This window comes from Ambystoma mexicanum, chromosome 4p (genome assembly GCF_040938575.1).
Source record: "Ambystoma mexicanum isolate Mex_15411 chromosome 4p, UKY_AmexF1_1, whole genome shotgun sequence".
NCBI classification, from domain to species: domain Eukaryota; kingdom Metazoa; phylum Chordata; class Amphibia; order Caudata; family Ambystomatidae; genus Ambystoma; species Ambystoma mexicanum.
In genome coordinates this window covers 65,900,607-65,919,550 of record NC_090927.1, presented here as the reverse complement: position 1 = coordinate 65,919,550, position 18,944 = coordinate 65,900,607, and the positions used below count along the sequence as shown (strand labels likewise).

At 49.2% G+C, this 18,944-nt stretch overlaps 1 protein-coding gene across 1 annotated transcript in view; it reads left to right on the top strand.

Annotated features, from left to right (window-relative positions):
- The window catches only part of LOC138452996 (WAP four-disulfide core domain protein 5-like), a 287,523-nt gene that overhangs the window by 252,028 nt on the left and 16,551 nt on the right, over positions 1-18,944 (top strand). The window lies entirely within an intron of this gene.

The window sequence follows — 18,944 nt, the reverse complement described above, 5'->3', positions numbered from 1 at the left end:
AGATGGTGATCCATTCCCATGACACTAGATAGCCCAGGTGAAGACGGCAATCCATTCCATGATGCTGGATAGCTGCAGTGAAGATGGTGATCCATTCCCTTGAAGCTGGATAGCCACAGTGAAGATGGTGATCCATTCCCATGATTCTGGATAGCCACAGTGGAGATGGTGATCCGTTTCCATGAAGCTGGATAGCCCCAGTGAAGATGGTGATCCATTCCCGTGAAGCTGGATAGCCCAGGTGAAGTTGGTGATCCATTCCCATGATGCTGGATAGCCACAGTGTAGATAGTGATCCATTCCCATAAAGGTGAATAGCCCAGTGAAGATGGCGATCCATTCCATGATGCTGGATAGCCACAGTGTAGATGGTGATCCATTTCTATGAAGCTGGATAGCCCAGGTGAAGATGGCTATCCATTCGCATGAAGCTGGATAGCCACGGTGGAGATGGTGATCCATTCCCGTGAAGCTGGATAGCCACAGTGAAGATGGTGATCCATTCCCATGACACTAGATAGCCACAGTGTAGATAGTGATCCATTCCCATGAAGCTGGATAGCCCAGGTGAAGATGGCTATCCATTCGCATGACACTGGATAGCCACAGTGGAGATGGTGATCCATTCCATGATGCTGGATAGCCACAGTGGAGATGGCGATCCATTCCCATGACACTAGATAGCCACAGTGGAGATGGTGATCCATTCCCATGAAGCTGGATAGCACAGGTGAAGATGTTTATCCATTCCCATGAAGCTGGATAGCCCAGGTGAAGTTGGTGATCTATTCCATGATGCTGGATAGCCACAGTGTAGATGGTGATCCATTCCCATGAAGTTGGATAGCCCAGGTGAAGATGATTATCCATTCCCATGAAGCTGGATAGCCCAGGTGAAGTTGGCGATCCATTCCCATGAAGCTGGAAAGCCCCAGTGAAGATGGTGATCCATTCCCTTGAAGCTGGATAGCCCAGGTGAAGATGATTATCCATTCCCATGAAGCTGGATAGCCCAGGTGAAGTTGGCGATCCATTCCATGAAGCTGGATAGCCACAGTTGAGATGGTGATCCATTCCCATGAAGCAGGATAGCCGCAGTGGAGATGGTGATCCATTCCCATGACACTAGATAGCCACAGTGGAGATGGTGATCCATTCCCATGAAGCTGGATAGCCCAGGTGAAGATGGTTATCCATTCCCATGAAGCTGGATAGCCGCAGTGGAGATAGTGATCCATTCCCATGACACTAGATAGCCACAGTGGATATGGTGATCCATTCCCATGAAGATGGATATCCCCGGTGAAGATGGTGATCCATTCCATGGAGCTGGATAGCCCCGGTGAAGATGGTGATCCATTCCCTCAAGCTGGATAGCCACAGTGGAGATGGTGGTCCATTCCCTTGAAGCTGGATAGCCACAGTAAAGATGGTGGTCCATTCTCACGATGCTGGATAGCCACAGTGGAGATGGTGATCCATTCCCTTGAAGCTGGATAGCCACAGTGAAGATGGTGGTCCATTCCCCTGAAGCTGCATAGCCCAGGTGAAGACGGCGATCCATTCCATGATGCTGGATAGCCCCAGTGAAGATGGTGATACATTCCATGGAGCTGGATAGCCCCGGTGAAGATGGTGATCCATTCCCATGACACTAGATAGCCCCAGTGAAGATGGCGATCCATTCCATGATGCTGGATAGCCACAGTGTAGATGGTGATCCATTACCATGAAGCTGGATAGCCCAGGTGAAGATGGTGATACATTCCATGGAGCTGGATAGCCCAGGTGAAGATGGTGATCCATTCCATGATGCTGGATAGCCACAGTGGAGATAGTGATCCATTCCCTTGAAGCTGGATAGCCACAGTGAAGATGGTGATCCATTGCCATGATTCTGGATAGCCACAGTGGAGATGGTGATCCGTTTCCATGAAGCTGGATAGCCCCAGTGAAGATGGTGATCCATTCCCGTGCAGCTGGATAGCCCAGGTGAAGTTGGTGATCCATTCCCATGATGCTGGATAGCCACAGTGTAGATAGTGATCCATTCCCATAAAGGTGAATAGCCCAGTGAAGATGGCGATCCATTCCATGATGCTGGATAGCCACAGTGTAGATGGTGATCCATTCCTATGAAGCTGGATAGCCCAGGTGAAGATGGCTATCCATTCGCATGAAGCTGGATAGCCACAGTGGAGATGGTGATCCATTCCCATGACACTAGATAGCCACAGTGTAGATCGTGATTCATTACCATGAAGCTGGATAGCCCAGGTGTAGATGGTGATCCATTACCATGGAGCTGGATAGCCCCGGTGAAGATGGTGATCCATTCCATGATGCTGGATAGCCACAGTGTAGATGGTGATCCATTACCATGAAGCTGGATAGCCCAGGTGAAGATGGTGATACATTCCATGGAGCTGGATAGCCCCGGTGAAGATGGTGATCCATTCCATGATGCTGGATAGCCGCAGTGGAGATGGTGATCCATTCCCATGACACTAGATAGCCCAGGTGAAGACGGCAATCCATTCCATGATGCTGGATAGCTGCAGTGAAGATGGTGATCCATTCCCTTGAAGCTGGATAGCCACAGTGAAGATGGTGATCCATTCCCATGATTCTGGATAGCCACAGTGGAGATGGTGATCCGTTTCCATGAAGCTGGATAGCCCCAGTGAAGATGGTGATCCATTCCCGTGAAGCTGGATAGCCCAGGTGAAGTTGGTGATCCATTCCCATGATGCTGGATAGCCACAGTGTAGATAGTGATCCATTCCCATAAAGGTGAATAGCCCAGTGAAGATGGCGATCCATTCCATGATGCTGGATAGCCACAGTGTAGATGGTGATCCATTTCTATGAAGCTGGATAGCCCAGGTGAAGATGGCTATCCATTCGCATGAAGCTGGATAGCCACGGTGGAGATGGTGATCCATTCCCGTGAAGCTGGATAGCCACAGTGAAGATGGTGATCCATTCCCATGACACTAGATAGCCACAGTGTAGATAGTGATCCATTCCCATGAAGCTGGATAGCCCAGGTGAAGATGGCTATCCATTCGCATGACACTGGATAGCCACAGTGGAGATGGTGATCCATTCCATGATGCTGGATAGCCACAGTGGAGATGGCGATCCATTCCCATGACACTAGATAGCCACAGTGGAGATGGTGATCCATTCCCATGAAGCTGGATAGCCCAGGTGAAGATGTTTATCCATTCCCATGAAGCTGGATAGCCCAGGTGAAGTTGGTGATCTATTCCATGATGCTGGATAGCCACAGTGTAGATGGTGATCCATTCCCATGAAGTTGGATAGCCCAGGTGAAGATGATTATCCATTCCCATGAAGCTGGATAGCCCAGGTGAAGTTGGCGATCCATTCCCATGAAGCTGGAAAGCCCCAGTGAAGATGGTGATCCATTCCCTTGAAGCTGGGTAGCCCAGGTGAAGATGATTATCCATTCCCATGAAGCTGGATAGCCCAGGTGAAGTTGGCGATCCATTCCATGAAGCTGGATAGCCACAGTGGAGATGGTGATCCATTCCCATGAAGCAGGATAGCCGCAGTGGAGATGGTGATCCATTCCCATGACACTAGATAGCCACAGTGGAGATGGTGATCCATTCCCATGAAGCTGGATAGCCCAGGTGAAGATGGTTATCCATTCCCATGAAGCTGGATAGCCGCAGTGGAGATAGTGATCCATTCCCATGACACTAGATAGCCACAGTGGATATGGTGATCCATTCCCATGAAGATGGATATCCCCGGTGAAGATGGTGATCCATTCCATGGAGCTGGATAACCCCGGTGAAGATGGTGATCCATTCCCTCAAGCTGGATAGCCACAGTGGAGATGGTGGTCCATTCCCTTGAAGCTGGATAGCCACAGTAAAGATGGTGGTCCATTCTCACGATGCTGGATAGCCACAGTGGAGATGGTGATCCATTCCCCTGAAGCTGCATAGCCCAGGTGAAGACGGCGATCCATTCCATGATGCTGGATAGCCCCAGTGAAGATGGTCATACATTCCCATGAAGCTGGATAGCCACAATGGAGATGGTGATCCATTCCCATGATACTAAATAGCCACAGTGGAGATGGTGATCCATTCCATGATGCTGGATAGCCCCAGTGAAGATGGTCATACATTCCCATGAAGCTGGATAGCCACAATGGAGATGGTGATCCATTCTCATGACACTAAATAGCCACAGTGGAGATGGTGAACCATTCCATGATGCTGGATAACCACAGTGGAGATGGTGATCCATTCCCGTGAAGCTGGATAGCTGCAGTGGAGATGGTGATCCAATTCATGAAGCTGGATAGCCACAGTGGAGATGGTGATGTAGGAAAAAGGAGGCTCTGAATTTTAGCCAGGTCAGCATTTCACCAAAAGCCTGAACATTTATCTCATTTGCCTGCAAAAGTGTGAGACTCGGGTGAGAGACTCTGGACTGAATCTGGTGTGGGTCAGTATTGCGAGTGCATAGAATATAAGGTAAAATGGGGGGTTGAATTTGTCAATACATAAAAGCTGCACCACACCATGGGAATATGAACTGTGCTGCTATGAAATATAAAACTAACAACTAATGTATTTAAACCTACTAATACCCACAAAACTCTAATCTATCTCATTATTAATATTCAAGGCAGTTCAGTCTGTGGCCCTGTGGTGCAAAATATTGGTGCAAAAATATGAATGATAAGATTTGTAATGTGCCTATACACAAGTGTTTCAAGGCGCGACGAGGAAAGGAAGGGGGAAACAAAAGGTGGACAGAGACAACAATCTTACTAGGCTAAGTGACATTGAGATTGTGCAAGAGCAGGGGAGGCGGGAGGGGAAAAGTGCCAGGGGAAGGGGGAGGGGGCAGTGCTGTACATGGGATCAAAACAATAACAAGAAGTGCGTCCAGCAGGTGGCAGGTGCAAGTGCAGACAGCAGGTGTCCAAAAGTGCAGGTAGGGGGACTGTAGGGTTACAGATACAGACCCAAGTGCAAGGGTTTCCAGGAGGCAGTGCGGGTGTGCAACTGGCCGGGTACGGAGCTGGGACTGAAATCAGAGGGTAGCCAGGTGACCAGTGCAGTGTCAAACAGGAAATTAGCAGGGGAGAGGACAAGAGAAGGCAGAAGCAAATAGGAAGGTCTTGAGGTGCTACCGGAGCCCGAGATGGTTCTCCTCGAGTTTCAGAGAGGCAGGGAGGCTGTTGCAGAAGGAAGCCCCAGCCGAAGAAAGAGATCTACCGCCAACTCGTTGCTTGGATAAGCGACTGAACCTGAGGGAGTTGGAGGTGGAGGAGTGAAGAGCTCAAGTGGGAAGGTATTTACAAAGAGAGAGTTGGAGGTATTGAGGACCCAGGCCCCAGAAGGCCTTGTGGACGATACAGAGGGTCTTGAACCTAATCCTTGCAGCCACTGAGAGCCAATTCAGAGATTTCAGTGCTGGAGAGATACGATCCCTGGGCTTGAGAGCAACGGACATGTCTTGCAGTCCTGTTCTGGATGAGTTGCAGAGGGCAGAGAGTAGAAACAGGCAGATTTAGAAAGCGGCTATTGCAGTAGTCCAGCCTAGAGAAAACCAGAGCTCTGGAGACAGTGAGCTTCTGGGGGAAGGAGAGAAAAGGAAGAATACCTCTGAGGAGGTGCAGCTGGTAGTTTGACTTCTTAGAGACGTCAGAGATGTAAGCAGAAAAGGAGTGTGTGGAGTCAAAGATGACCCTGAGGTTCTTAGCCTCACAGGTGGGAGCAGGAAGAGGGCCAAGGGAGATCGGCCAGAGAGTGGCAGGAAAGGAGGGAGCGGGTGTGCCAATAAGGAGAATCTCCATCTTACTGGCATTAAGACAGAGGTCATTGGCGGCATACCATTTCTGGATTGCAGACAGACTGTCAGAGATAAGAGAAGGAGAAGAAGCGGCAGAGGGGAGCCTGAAAACGAGCTGAGTGTCATCAGTGTAGCACTGAAGGTTGGGCAGAGAGCGGCAATGCAGTGAGCGAGAGGTGCCAAGTATTGGTTGAACAGCCAGAGAGAGATGTTAGACCCCTGGTGAACACCACAGGTAGAGATAGAGATAGAGGAGAGGAAGGACCCAAGTTGGACCTGGGAGGGTCGATCAGAAAGTAATGAGGTCAACCAGGCCAGGGCCTGATTGGTGATACCCAGGTCATCACAGAGACGATTGAGCAGGATGGCATGGTTGAGCTAAGATGAGGACAGAGGGGAGATTAGAATCAAGGTTAGAGAGCAGGTCTTCACGGATGTTCAGGAGACCAGTTTCCATGATTCTGTCTGCTCTGAAGCCAGGCTGATGGTCATGGACACAACCAACCAATTCAGTGTGAAGATTAAGCTGGGCGATGCCCAGCTTTTCCAGGAGTTTGCCCAGGAAAGGAGTGATGGAGATCGGACAATGGTTAGCCGGGCAGGAGGGGTTGGCTGAGGGTTTCATGAGAAGAGGGTGCACAAGAGAATGCTTCAAGGGGGGAAGGGAAGGCTCCAGTGGCAAAGAAGTGGTTGCAGAAGTCAGCCAGGGCAGGAGCGAGGGTGTCAATGTGGTCCTTAATGGTTTTAGAGGAACAGGGAAGAACCTGTTTTGACGAGACTTTCATAGATCGGACTTGTCTAGAAACCTCGTCAGAGGAGAACAGAAGAAAGGAAGAGAAAGAAGGAGGAGAGGTTCTGTTACGCTCACCTGATTCCCACGGGGGCGTCGATCTGGACTGGCCCGCTGTTGCTTCCACCAGAGTAACACGTAGAGCCGAGATGACAGACTGGACAGACCCACTTAGCTTTGTTTGTTGGACTCGTACGAATATCTTTCTGCAATGGAGAAGGCGAATTAACCTCCCGTAATCTGAGCGTTAACCCGCCTTCCCACTCCCCTTGTCTGCCCACAGAACACTCCTGAAGTCCCCTCTTAATCTCACCTGATGATTTGGAAAGATGAGCTCTCCATCCTGCGTCGAGCGCAGGGGCGCATAGACGACCAGTTAATTCACTGGCGTGGAGGAATTGGCGAGTTCCAGTATTGACTCTAAGTCCAATCGTTCATAAGAGTTCAAAAGTCTGATCTTCACTCTGCCAGATTCCTTGCAGGTTGCAGATTTAAACCACTAGAAGAGTTCCAAGTGGCAATTGGTAAGATCCTGGTAAGTCTATTGTGGTTCTCCCCTTTGGGGCCGGGGTACAGCGATGATGCAGAATTAACTGTGCCGACCCGAAATGAGGTGAGTACCCCCCTGTGGTAAATGAGGTAAGTCTTTGGGGTTAGGTTGTATTGTCCTTGTTTTCCCCTTAGGGCCCGGGGTGCGGCGGTGATGCAGAATTGACTGCGCCGATCCGAGATGAGGTGAGTACCCCCCTGTGGTAATCAGGTAAGTCTTTGGGGGTAGGTTGTATTGTCCTTGTTTTCCCCTTAGGGGCCGGAGTGCGGCGGTGATGCAGGATTGACGGCGCCGACCCGAGATGAGGTGAGTACCCCCCTGTGGTAATCAGGTAAGTCTTTGGGGGTGGTTTGTATTGCCCTTGCTCACCTATTTGTTCTTGTCTCCCCCAGGTGTTGAAGAATGGCCTGGAGATGCTGGGTTCGCGATGGAGTAAAGGAATGCAGCCCCGGATGGTGAGTTCAGCGCGGTGCTGCGAGGCACTGTGAAGGCTTCTCTCTTCCAGATCGACGATGTGCTGGATCAAGGATTCAGGTAAGGGTTTTGTTCTGATCTCTTCTCCTTCTCCTTTTCTTGTTCCAGGTGTTCCAGGGCTGAAGCGGGCGTGGCTGAAGACTGGAGCTGCTGAAGACACGGTGAGCGTTACGCTGCAGCACGCAGAATAACGCGAAGCACGTGTGGCTGTCCGGGTGTGGCTTAAATAGCCTTGGAAGAAGTTCCAGGTAAGTATTCTTCCACAGCCCCACCCGAGAGGAAAGGAGTCCCTGAGGTAAAATAGTCCCTCTAAGCCTCATTTGGCTTGTGGCTTCGTGCAGCATGGTCTGCACCAGGTAGGTATGCAGCATGGTCTGCATCACGTAAGTTTTCTGCAATGAGCCTGGCGCCCATGGCGTCAGGACTGACTTTATTCTTATGAGCCTGGCGCCATAGGCGCCAGGACTGTAGCCAAATAGCCCCTAACTGGGGTTTTTGGGCATGCTTCAAGTGGCATGATGCCTGCTTCTGGGGTTGCTGGGCCTGGTCTGGCTTTCCGGGGGCAGGCATCGTGACAGCTGGCCACAGGAGGGCCGGATGTAGAGAAGAGATCAGAGGCAGGAGGAGGAGAGGATGAGAGGGTGGACAGGATGTCCTGGGTTTTAGAGATGAAATGAGAAGCCAGGGCCATGCAGAGGGCCTGAGAAGGGACAAGAGAGGTAGAGACTGCAGCAGGATTGGCCGGCTCCTTGCAGATTTTAACGAGTTCGGCTGAGTTGTTGGATACCGCAGAGAGGCGGGCTTGGATGGGGGCTCTCTTCTTGGTGCGGAAAGAGAGCTGGTATTGCCTTTGGAGCAGGCGGCAGGCCATTTTGTAAGAGGATGTACAGGAAGCACGCCATTTCCTGTCCGCCAACCTGCAATTGCATTTAAGGGTGACAAGGTCAGATTCATACCGGGAGTTGCACTTGGCTATGGGCTTCAAGCGGATCCTCATGACAGGGGCAAGAACATTCAGAGTATCAGCGATAGAAGAGTGGAGCATGGAAAGGGCTGTGTCAGGATGTGAGTCAGCCAGTGGAGGAGGAGGAGGGAAAGTGGCAGCGAAAGCCTCAAATGACACATGCTCCATGGGTCGGATGACCGAGAAGGTAGGTGGCAGTGCTGGAGTTGGCTTGGCCTGAGGGGTAGAGAGGGAGAAATGGGAGCAAAGGAGAAAGTGATCGCTCCAGGAGAGAGGAGTGGTGGGGGGGGGATATAGAGTGGGAGGTCTGAAGAGATCAGAACATCCAGAGTGTGCCCTGCAGAGTGAGTCGGGCCAGAAGGGAGAATAGAAAGAGAGAGTGGCAGAGGTTGCGAAAGAATCCGGAGGACAGGCAGAAAGCATCCAGGTTAATGTTAAAGTCTCCAAGAAGGAGGAGTTGAGTGGTCGAGGCCAGGATGGAGGAGGAGAAGTCCGCCCACTCAGAAAGGAAGGAGGTAATCTGACTAGGTGGCTGATAGATAGTAGCCACAGTAAGAGAGTGGCCAGGAGAGAGCCTGCAGACAAGGCATTCGAAAGAGGAGTAGGCCTGCATAGGAATGACAGAGGCAGGAATCCACTCCAAAGATCAAGGCTACACCCCCTCTGGAATGGTTGGACCTGGGCGCGGAAAGGATCTTGTAGCCATCAGGGAGGAGAGTGTCAAAGCTTGTGACAGAGCTGGACATGAACCATGTCTCTGTGAGACCAAGGACATCGAGATCAAGTTCTTCCAGGAAGCGGCAGATGTCAGAGAAGTGTTTGACAGCTGAGCGAGAGTTGAGAGTGGCAATATGGAGAAGGTTGCCAACCTTGAAAGATTTCCGGGGAGGGGTACAAATAGAGGACAGGCCTGCAGAGGTGTAGAAGGAGTATTGTACAAAGAAAGGGGGGTGCCCCCTGCGTGTTCAGTGGAAGTTCGGGGCAAAGCACAAAGAAAACACAAGGTTTTAACTCTCACTATTACTTGAGCAAGCAATTATGGTCTCGGTTCAGGTTCACTTTTCCCAACCAATAAATGTTCTGCTTCATAAGAGGTCAGAAAAAAAAAAATACCAAGGAGAACAAGTAGGGCAAACACGGAAAATATATTCAGTCATACATTTTATTTATTGATATAAACAGAAAGAAAAAATGGTTAAAATGAATAATGTTATTCATTGTTCTAAGTAAAGAAATTGTATATAGTGATACTTATGAGCAATACCAAACAGAATTTGCCCATAAGGTGTTCAGAGAAATTTAATCACAAAAAACAAAAACCGATCTCTTAAATGGTTAACATTTATAAAATAGAATGATTCAAGAATAAACACAAGAAAGGGAAAAGAAGATAAGCAAATATTTTCACATTGAAGCAAACAAAGTACACAGTTAGATTAAAATGTATTGCAATGTTGAATGAAACTTTTTGTTGAGCAAAGGTACCTATCCTTTGTGCAAACTCATGATCAGAGTCTGATCATGCTGAGTGAAGCTGCCTACGTGCCAGTTTTTTAAACTGTAAATAATTGTTATAAACACAGATCATCAGTAAATTACTGTTCGAACTTTAGAGTTGTGTTAGCGGCACGTTTCGGCTTTAAAGTCATTAGTCTTGGCCTTGATTGAAGAGCCTTCCTCAGGGCGGATGGATCTATAAAGGGTCCAAAAAAACAAAAGGAAGAATAATAAAGAAAAGGGGTTTGAAGCGAAGGCAGATGTGTAGTTAAACACATTCCAGAACATGCACTAAATGCTGTTGGCCCAAGTTTGTAAACTGGATTTTCCATTTTCATAAAACATGATGGGAACATGATAATGCTAAGGAGTTTAAACATCAAGGTGAAATATACTGCACTGTACTTACCCTGTATGTGGCACAGGGTAGTGCAGAGATTATCAGCCTTTGGGATTTGTCGGTTACGGGTGCATCAACAGTCTGGGACTGCAAGGGTGGGGTCCTCGAGTAGATACCCAATATCCAATGTGATTTAGGATGAACTCACTCTGTAGAGAAGAAAGGGTGGGATGGACAAGGAAAGCTCCACTTATTACAAATTGATGTGGTGAAATGTTAAGAACTTAGAGATGCAGCAAAGAAATGCAAATGGAATTGAGATGCATCAGGATATGGAGAAAAACCCAAACTGGAGTACTCAGAGGGGAGGTAGTGCTCAAAAGAATGACCAAGTGGAAGCACCCATTAATCCCATGACTAGGTAGCCATGTAGGTGTTTGTGATATGGAGAAGGAAAGAAGAGGGCAACAGAATTACCCTGAAGTAGAAGAAGGCAACAGAATTACAAAACTACCTTAAAGTAGAAATCTTGGAACCCATAACGTGCTGAAGTCCAGGGATGTTCATGCGATGCAATTGTCGCAGGGTAAATAAGCCCTCATGGTGGGGGCCATCTAGGAGCTGGCAGTTTCCTGTGTCACACGTAGTGGCAAGATGTCTGGAGACATGGGGAGGACACGCATGTTAAAAGCGTGAAAAGTTACAAACGTAACCATCAGAAAATACAGAAGAAGCGCGTGGACCGAGCACCTGAAAAAACAGGCTATTGGATACTTACGATCGAACAGTCAATACAGGAAACAGAGAAGTGCGCGAGGCATCAAGGGGTGAGCGGTTGTGTCGCGGCCGTGTAGGTAAACGAGTGCGAGGCGTCTCGTAGTTATGGAGACCCTGGGTTGAGTGCGGACCCATGATGCCGTGCGAGTGGAAGATACCATCTTGCTGGTTTTCAAGGGGTAGAGTGCTCGCTCTGTCTGACATGTTCATAGACGTGTGTGTTTTGCACGTTTATGAGGAAATGGCATGAGCAGAGAAAAAAGAGAAAAGACAAGAATATAGCATGGAGTGGACACAGCCTATGATGAGTGTATTGTTATGCGATATGGAACGAGTCAACTAAGGCTAATGGAATGCGCCTCGCGTTGGGAGTCAACATGTATCTAGGTTTGGTTGCTAGGATACCGGACTTGAGGAAGCTAGTAGATGTGGAGAGAGGTGTCGGCAGGCGGCTGCAGGGCACAGCAATAAAATGCCGGGTAGGAGAAAGTGGTTGTCTATATAACGCACTGGATGTGGATGCGCACTCCATGAAGAGAGGATAAACAAGCCATAGGATGATGGTCATGTGCTGCAGTGAGGAAAGTGTATTTCCGGAATGGAGGGAATTCATATGTTTGTGGTGTGCTGAACCGAAAAACTGGGCAGCACCCTTATGGCATACTGATCTAGGAGTAATTAAAAAGGGCAATTGTGTTACTGCGATGTACAAGTGCTAATATACATATGGCATATGGGTCAAAGAACATTCACCACGGCACAGAGAACAGCAGGCCCTACCGACCTAAAAATAAAGGTCATGTAATTAAGTAGGACAAATATATTCTTCGTTGAGGCCATGATGGAAAGAATCAATTCTATATATCCACTGGGCCTCTTTCTGTAGCAGACTCATTTTGAGATTTGCAGAGGAAATGATGGTATCTACCACCCACCAGAAAATGTCGTCTGCTGTGTGTTTGTTTTCCAAGTAGTGTTTAACCAAGGGGGCACTTTCGTTCTTGCACCTTATTTGGGAGCGATGTTTGCAAACCCGAATGTGGACTGGTCTTTCTGTTTTTCCAACATATCTCAAACCACACGGACATTCTATAATATAGATGGCGTTTTTAGTTTTGCAATTTGTCATGCTTTTCAAATTCCATTGACTATTGTTGATCTTAAAAACTTTGATCTTTTTGGTAAATTTGCATGAAGTGCAGTTACCACAAGGAAAATGTCCCACAGGTGATCTCAAATCCCATAGACCCAGTCTAGGAGCATGGTTGGTGAATTTGGAATGCACCAACTGGTCTTGGAGATTTTTGCCCCGCTTGTATGCGAAGCGTGGTGTGGGTTCATTGGGGAGGCACAATTTGGCCAAAGTCCAATGTTAAGTTATGGACTTGCGAATAAGTGGTGTATGGGCGCCATGTGTGATGACACAGGTCGTTCTTGGTTCCTCGTTGCTAGTAGTATTTTTATTTAGCAAGAGTGTGTCCCTGTTGGAAAATCTTGCTCTTTTCCTTGATCTAGATATTACGTGATGTGGATACCCTCTCTCGGTCAGCCTGTGATCGAGATCATTGGCATGGAAATAGAAGTCCTCTAGTTCCGTACAGTTCCTTCTTATGCGAAGGTATTGTCCAAAGGGTACATTTTCCCTAATGTGCCTCGGGTGGTCACTTTTGAAATGCAAAAGTGTATTTCTATCGCTTGGTTTGCGAAAAAGGTTGCATTTCAGGGAACCATTATTTATTTGGATTTTAAGATCAAGAAAACTGATTTCCAAATTATTGCATTCCATGGTGAATTGGATGTTTTGGTCAACTTTGTTAAGCCAATCGACAACATTTTGTAAATCTAATTTAGAGCCTACCCAGATGCAGAGAATATCATCTATGTACCTTTTCCAAATTTTGATGTGGTTTTTGAAAGGATTTTTCTCGGATAGAATATTAGTCTTCTCAAAGTCTGCCATAAACAATATAGCCAGACTTGGCGCAAAACTTGCCCCCATAGCTGTCCCTTTACATTGGAAATAAAATTGGCCATCAAACTTAAAGTAGTTTTTGGATAGGGCAAGTGTGAGAAGTTCTACAATAAAGTGCGCTGGAATCCTTGTTTGGGTATCAGAATTGGTCAGATATCTATGAATGCACTCTATAGCCAGTTCCTGTGGAATACTGGTGTATAATGAGCAGATGTCTAGGGTCACTAGAAGTTGAGAGCTACTGTCAAAATCAATTCCCCCAAAAATTCAGGTTAATGTTAAAGTCTCCAAGAAGGAGGAGTTGAGTGGTCGAGGCCAGGATGGAGGAGGAGAAGTCCGCCCACTCAGAAAGGAAGGAGGCAATCTGACTAGATGGCTGATAGATAGTAGCCACAGTAAGAGAGTGGCCAGGAGAGAGCCTGCAGACAAGGCATTCGAAAGAGGAGTAGACCTGCATAGGAATGACAGAGGCAGGAATCCACTCCAAAGATCAAGGCTACACCCCCTCTGGAATGGTTGGACCTGGGCGCGGAAAGGATCTTGTAGCCATCAGGGAGGAGAATGTCAAAGCTTGTGACAGAGCTGGACATGAACCATGTCTCGGTGAGACCAAGGACATCGAGATCAAGTTCTTCCAGGAGGCGGCAGATGTCAGAGAAGTGTTTGACAGCTGAGCGAGAGTTGAGAGTGGCAATATGGAGAAGGTTGCCAACCTTGAAAGACTTCTGGGGAGGGGTACAAATAGAGGACAGCCCTGTAGAGGTGTAGAAGGAGGTCAAGGAGGGGCAGAAGAGGAAGGAGGAGAGAGCAAGGTAGCCAAGGAGGAGGGAGAGAGAGGAGGTAAGGAAGCTGAAGAAGGGAGTGAAGGGACAGCAGGAGAAGAAAGGAAATTGATGAGGCACAGGAAGCGTCTGTCAAAGATGAGAAGGTTGGCCTGAGGCCCTTGGACCAAGACGGTGCCCTTCAGGTAAACATTAATGATTGCCTTCGAGGAGTGGAAGGGGGCCAGGAGGGCCACCATTAATGGGAAAGAAGAGAAAGGAGAGAACACAGAGACCATATGAAGAGTCCACAGGTCTGGCGAGGGAACAACAAAGAGGATGTCCATGAATGTCTTTCTGGAGGATGCACTGGTATAGGTGCCAGCGATAGGGAGGCCTGGGTTGGAGACCAGGATGTCCTTTTTAAACTTCTTCCTACCAGTCTGAGTGAGGAGAGCAGGATAGTCGATAGAGAAGTAGTATGATAGGAGAAACAGAGAGCATCAAAGAGTAGGTTTTGGGAAGAGGAGAGAGGAAGAGGGGTGGAGGGGAAAGGTGGGGGGAGACACTAAGGGAGGACACAAGGAGGGGTGCAAGCATACGAGACAGAAAGGGACAAGACAATAGTGGACGAATGACTAAGTAGACAAGAGCTCAGATGGAAGAGCAGGCAGAAAACAAGGCAGTCCGATAAGCAAATCAGGTTACCAGGGCATCAGGAACAGAGCAGTCATTAAATAGAGAACCTAGAGGAGGGCATAGCACAGCAGAACACAGAACAATCTACAAAAGAACAAAGCAGTCGACAGATGTAAACCTAGAAGAAGGAAGAATGCAACAGAACACAAAGCAATACAATGCAAAACAGGGCAGTGAATGAGGAAGAGCAAAAGGGGTGCATGGGTGCAGGAGGCTGGAGAAGGGGGGATGCGAGGCACACGCAATAGGGAGTTGCGAGGGACCAAGCTGTCAGGAAGGTGCCACTGCGAGTGAACCGCACACACACGCTGCAGCGTGAGAATATACCTTTTACAAATGCACAACTTACTGTGCCACGGAGCACCTGTCCTCACCCCAGCCCTGGAGAAGTTGAGTTTGGCATTGCCTGATGATGGTGGGGATGGCCTGTGGGGACAGAGGGAGTAAACACATGTTGGTGCATGCTTACCTGCTGTCTGGGCCACTGCACCATTCTTGATTGCACTGTCGATGTAACATAAGCGCTGTCAGAGTATATGGTCACCTGCTTTTCTACACTGTTTTCTAGGGCTAGTATGAGAGCCACCAGTTCTGCTGCTTGTGCTGAGTAAAAGGATGGTAGTCGTGCACTCACAACCACCTCACTTGTCCTGTCCTACTTCAGTCTTACCACTGCAGTCCCAGTCCTTCTGACCCCATCAGTCTGGTCGATCAGCGATGACCCATCAATGTACAGTACATCTCCACCCTCAAGTGCATCTTCCTCCACCTTGTGTGTCTCACTGAACAGCTCTATGTTCTTTGTACAGTCATGTGCATGATCGCCTGGCTGGTGGTCACCTGCCAAAAATAGTGCTGGTTGACTGTCTTGCATCTTACTATCTTCATTCCTGGCTTGAATTGGATCACTTCATATCCTCATGCTTTCTGTGTGCTCAGTGTGCTCTTTTGCTTATTCAGTATTGCAAATAGGGTGTGCTCCACATAGAGGGTGGTGGTGCACCCCATTGTCAGTGTGAAGCCTGCTGCAGCCAAGGATTGTTCGCAGGGATAATGCCCTTTCATTACTGGGACAAGCTGTCCACTGTAATAAGAAATCTCGGGGTCTACTGACACCCCCCTCTGTACTGTATATCCGCAATATGCCTGAATGATCTGCTTGACAGTCATCATGTGTATACCTGGTGTGGAGCATATTATGCATTTGTCTGTGAAGGAAATAGTCATTTTTAGTCTGCTAATGATGTCTCGTCCCAATACATTCACAGGTGTCTGTCAAGAGTAAAGCAACGGCAACGGTAGTGATAAGTCGTGATCTCTGATAGATAAGGAGATGTTATCAGTGAAAGGAATCATTAAGTGTTCATGGCATCGCCCTACAACTTAAATGTCCCTTCCTTTATACAAGACCTAGTCAGCCTGGTGTCAACAAGAAAGGAAAGGGTTTTGTCACATATAGCCACCCCTATGTATGGTTCCTCTGCAGGGTTGGGTGTGATCGACAGGATGGGACACATCAAGTTCCTCTGTGGGCTGTCCTATTGACGAAACATAGATAGTCCGTTCCCTTTGAAGGGTTTGTTTCCTACCATGGTTACCCCTCGGACTTGTCGTACAGGTACTGTCGCTATCGTGTCCTTGTGCTCTGGTGTGTCAACATCCTGTTGTTCTGTTAGCTGTTGGGTGTTCCCTTGATCGGCAGCGCTTGTAAATATCATGGTAGTGGAACTGCCATTTGCCGTGCCTGTGTCTGTATCTGTGGCTCTGGTGGCGCATGTGTTTGTAGCTGTGCTTGTGGTTGGGCTTGTGGCACTTTCTGATATGCACCTTGCATCTGTCCTTGTGGGTGTTGATCCAGCATATAATAATCTTCTTGGCCCCCCTGCTATGGGTGTGGGCCTTGATCTCCCCAACTCTGTTGTACCCCTCTAAATCGGCATGCTCTTGAAATGTGTCCTAACTCTCCACATGTCCAGTAGTGTGGTGGTTCTCTCCCCTGTCCGTAAAGACCCCCTGACATATCCCCTATGCCCTGCTGCACCTGTTGCCCATAGCCCCGAAATCCCTCTTGATTGTGGTGCATTTGTGGCCCGAAGCCATGCCCCCTAGGTAGACCTCCCATCCTCGGAATCCCTGCTGTGGGCTGCCCCACCCTATCTACCCACCCATGAGCAGTGCAAACTGTGGTGGTTGTTGATACTGTTGCTGTCACCGAGCTGGTGAGGTGGGGCTGGTTATAACTGCCCCTTCCATTGGATACTTTGATAGCTTTGGCTGCACTAATTTGGCCTCATCTGCCTTCCTGTTTACGGCCTTTTGTTTAACCTTCTCCTGACACAATCTTCAATGATGCACAATTGTAAGCTGTATTTCTGGCCATCCCTTTCCCTCATCCCTACCAATTTCTTCGAACTCTTCTGCACTAGGTCTGGTAACCCCTGTACTAAAGTGTGATAAACGATAGCTATAGTTTTGTCCCACGGCTCTCGAATTTTGAGGTGCCAAAGCTCTTCAATCTCCTTCAATCTCCTAAATGTAAATACTGTACAGGGAAGTGAAGTAGGACTTACGGGTCTGGGACAGGTTCTTGTCGAAATTCAATGGGTCACAGGTCTGGCCGGAGAAACACCTCCCGAACAAGGAAATAGAGCTGTGCACAGATGCAGCAGGGAGTGAGGGGTTCGTCGCCATATGGGGAGACAAGTGGTGTGCGCAGCAATGGCCGGGCGAGTGGGCCAGCAGGAGATTGACAAGAAGTGTGACGTTTCTGGAACTTTCTCCCAACGTAGCGGCCCTGGTCACATGGGGCGATGGGTGGCAATGTGGGGTTCTGGTCCGACAGCATGTCGGTAGTAATGGCAATTAACAATCTAAGGGCATCTTGCCCCATGGTACTGAGCTTCCCGCAACCCATGGTGTTGGTATGTTTGAAACGGGGGGAGGGGCACTCTTTCGGGCTGCTTTTGTGACAGCCTTCTTTGTGGCTTTCAGGCTGGGGGCCTCCAGGAACGACAGGGTTGTAGGGCTGGCTGTTTCACGTGTACAGTTTGGGGTAGACGGCTCGGTGCACATCTGGGTAAGGAAATCTAAGACCGACGAGGAGGGAAGGGGAGTGACCTCGCAAAAAACACAGACAAAACTATTTGCCCAGTAGCAGCTTTAAGGGAGTTAAAGGAGGTAAGAAGGGAGGGTGAGGGCCCAATTTCTAGGCATCTGGATGGGTCAGCCATTGGGGGGGCGGGCCTGAGGTGCTTGGGTTTCGCGCCTCCCTCCCTTTCAGAATAGGGGCGGCACCACGGCAGCCACCTGGGGTTTGCAGAGGGACCAAATCATACAAATAGGGAGATGGAAGTCAGGGGCTTACAAGGGGTACCTCAGGCAACACCTGTCCTGCCAGACCATAGGGGCAGCAGGAACCTAGGGGATCCTGGGGGGAGGGGGGGATTAAGGGCAGCGGACGGATGGCGCATGACTTATGCACCTTGCGTAACATCTGTTGCTCCCGTTATCTGTCGAGGATGCCGCCGGTGCGAGTGGTGTGAGTGATCGGTCTCTTTCGTGAGGCGGACAGGAAGGAGAGGGACGGACTGTGCGGGGTTGATGAGATGTCCCGGGTATCAGTGCACCGGATCAATAAGGGCGGAAGGCGGATTGGCGACGTGCGTGACGCAGTCATGAGATGCCGGACAGAGCATCGGCTGCCTGAACCGAACTTGCTGATCCTCCACGTGGTGGGTAAAGATTTGGCGCCCATGAGGCAGAAGGAGTTGCTTCTCAGCTGGATGGGCAGGCTGTGCCCACAGGCGGTGATCGCGTGGTCGCAGATTATACCAAGGACAAGATGGGGGTACCAGGCCCCACTAGGCCTCTGAGCATTTCAGCAAGAAAGCTAAACAACGAACTTGCGAGACTGGCTGGGAAGCGGGGCTGGCTAGGGGTGGTTGCCGATGGCTTGGTGAGAGGATCGGGGAACCTACATCTGGATGGGGTGCACCTATCGGACAAAGGAACTGAATTATTACTGGAGACCTTTTTGGCTTTGATACGTGCCACACGTTGGGGGGAGTGCCCCCAAACGAATGATCGCAGGCCCTGTGGCAAGTGGGGGGGGGGCCAATTGGTCATTGATGTGCACTCCCGGGGAGCCCGCAGGCCGGTAGAGTACAGTGGTGAGGTCACAGTCTGCCTCTCACTGGGAGTGTTGGGCCGGCAAGGCTCCAACAGAGAGGGTACGAAAGGGGGGTGGGTCCAGGAGTCACACCTTTTCGGACAA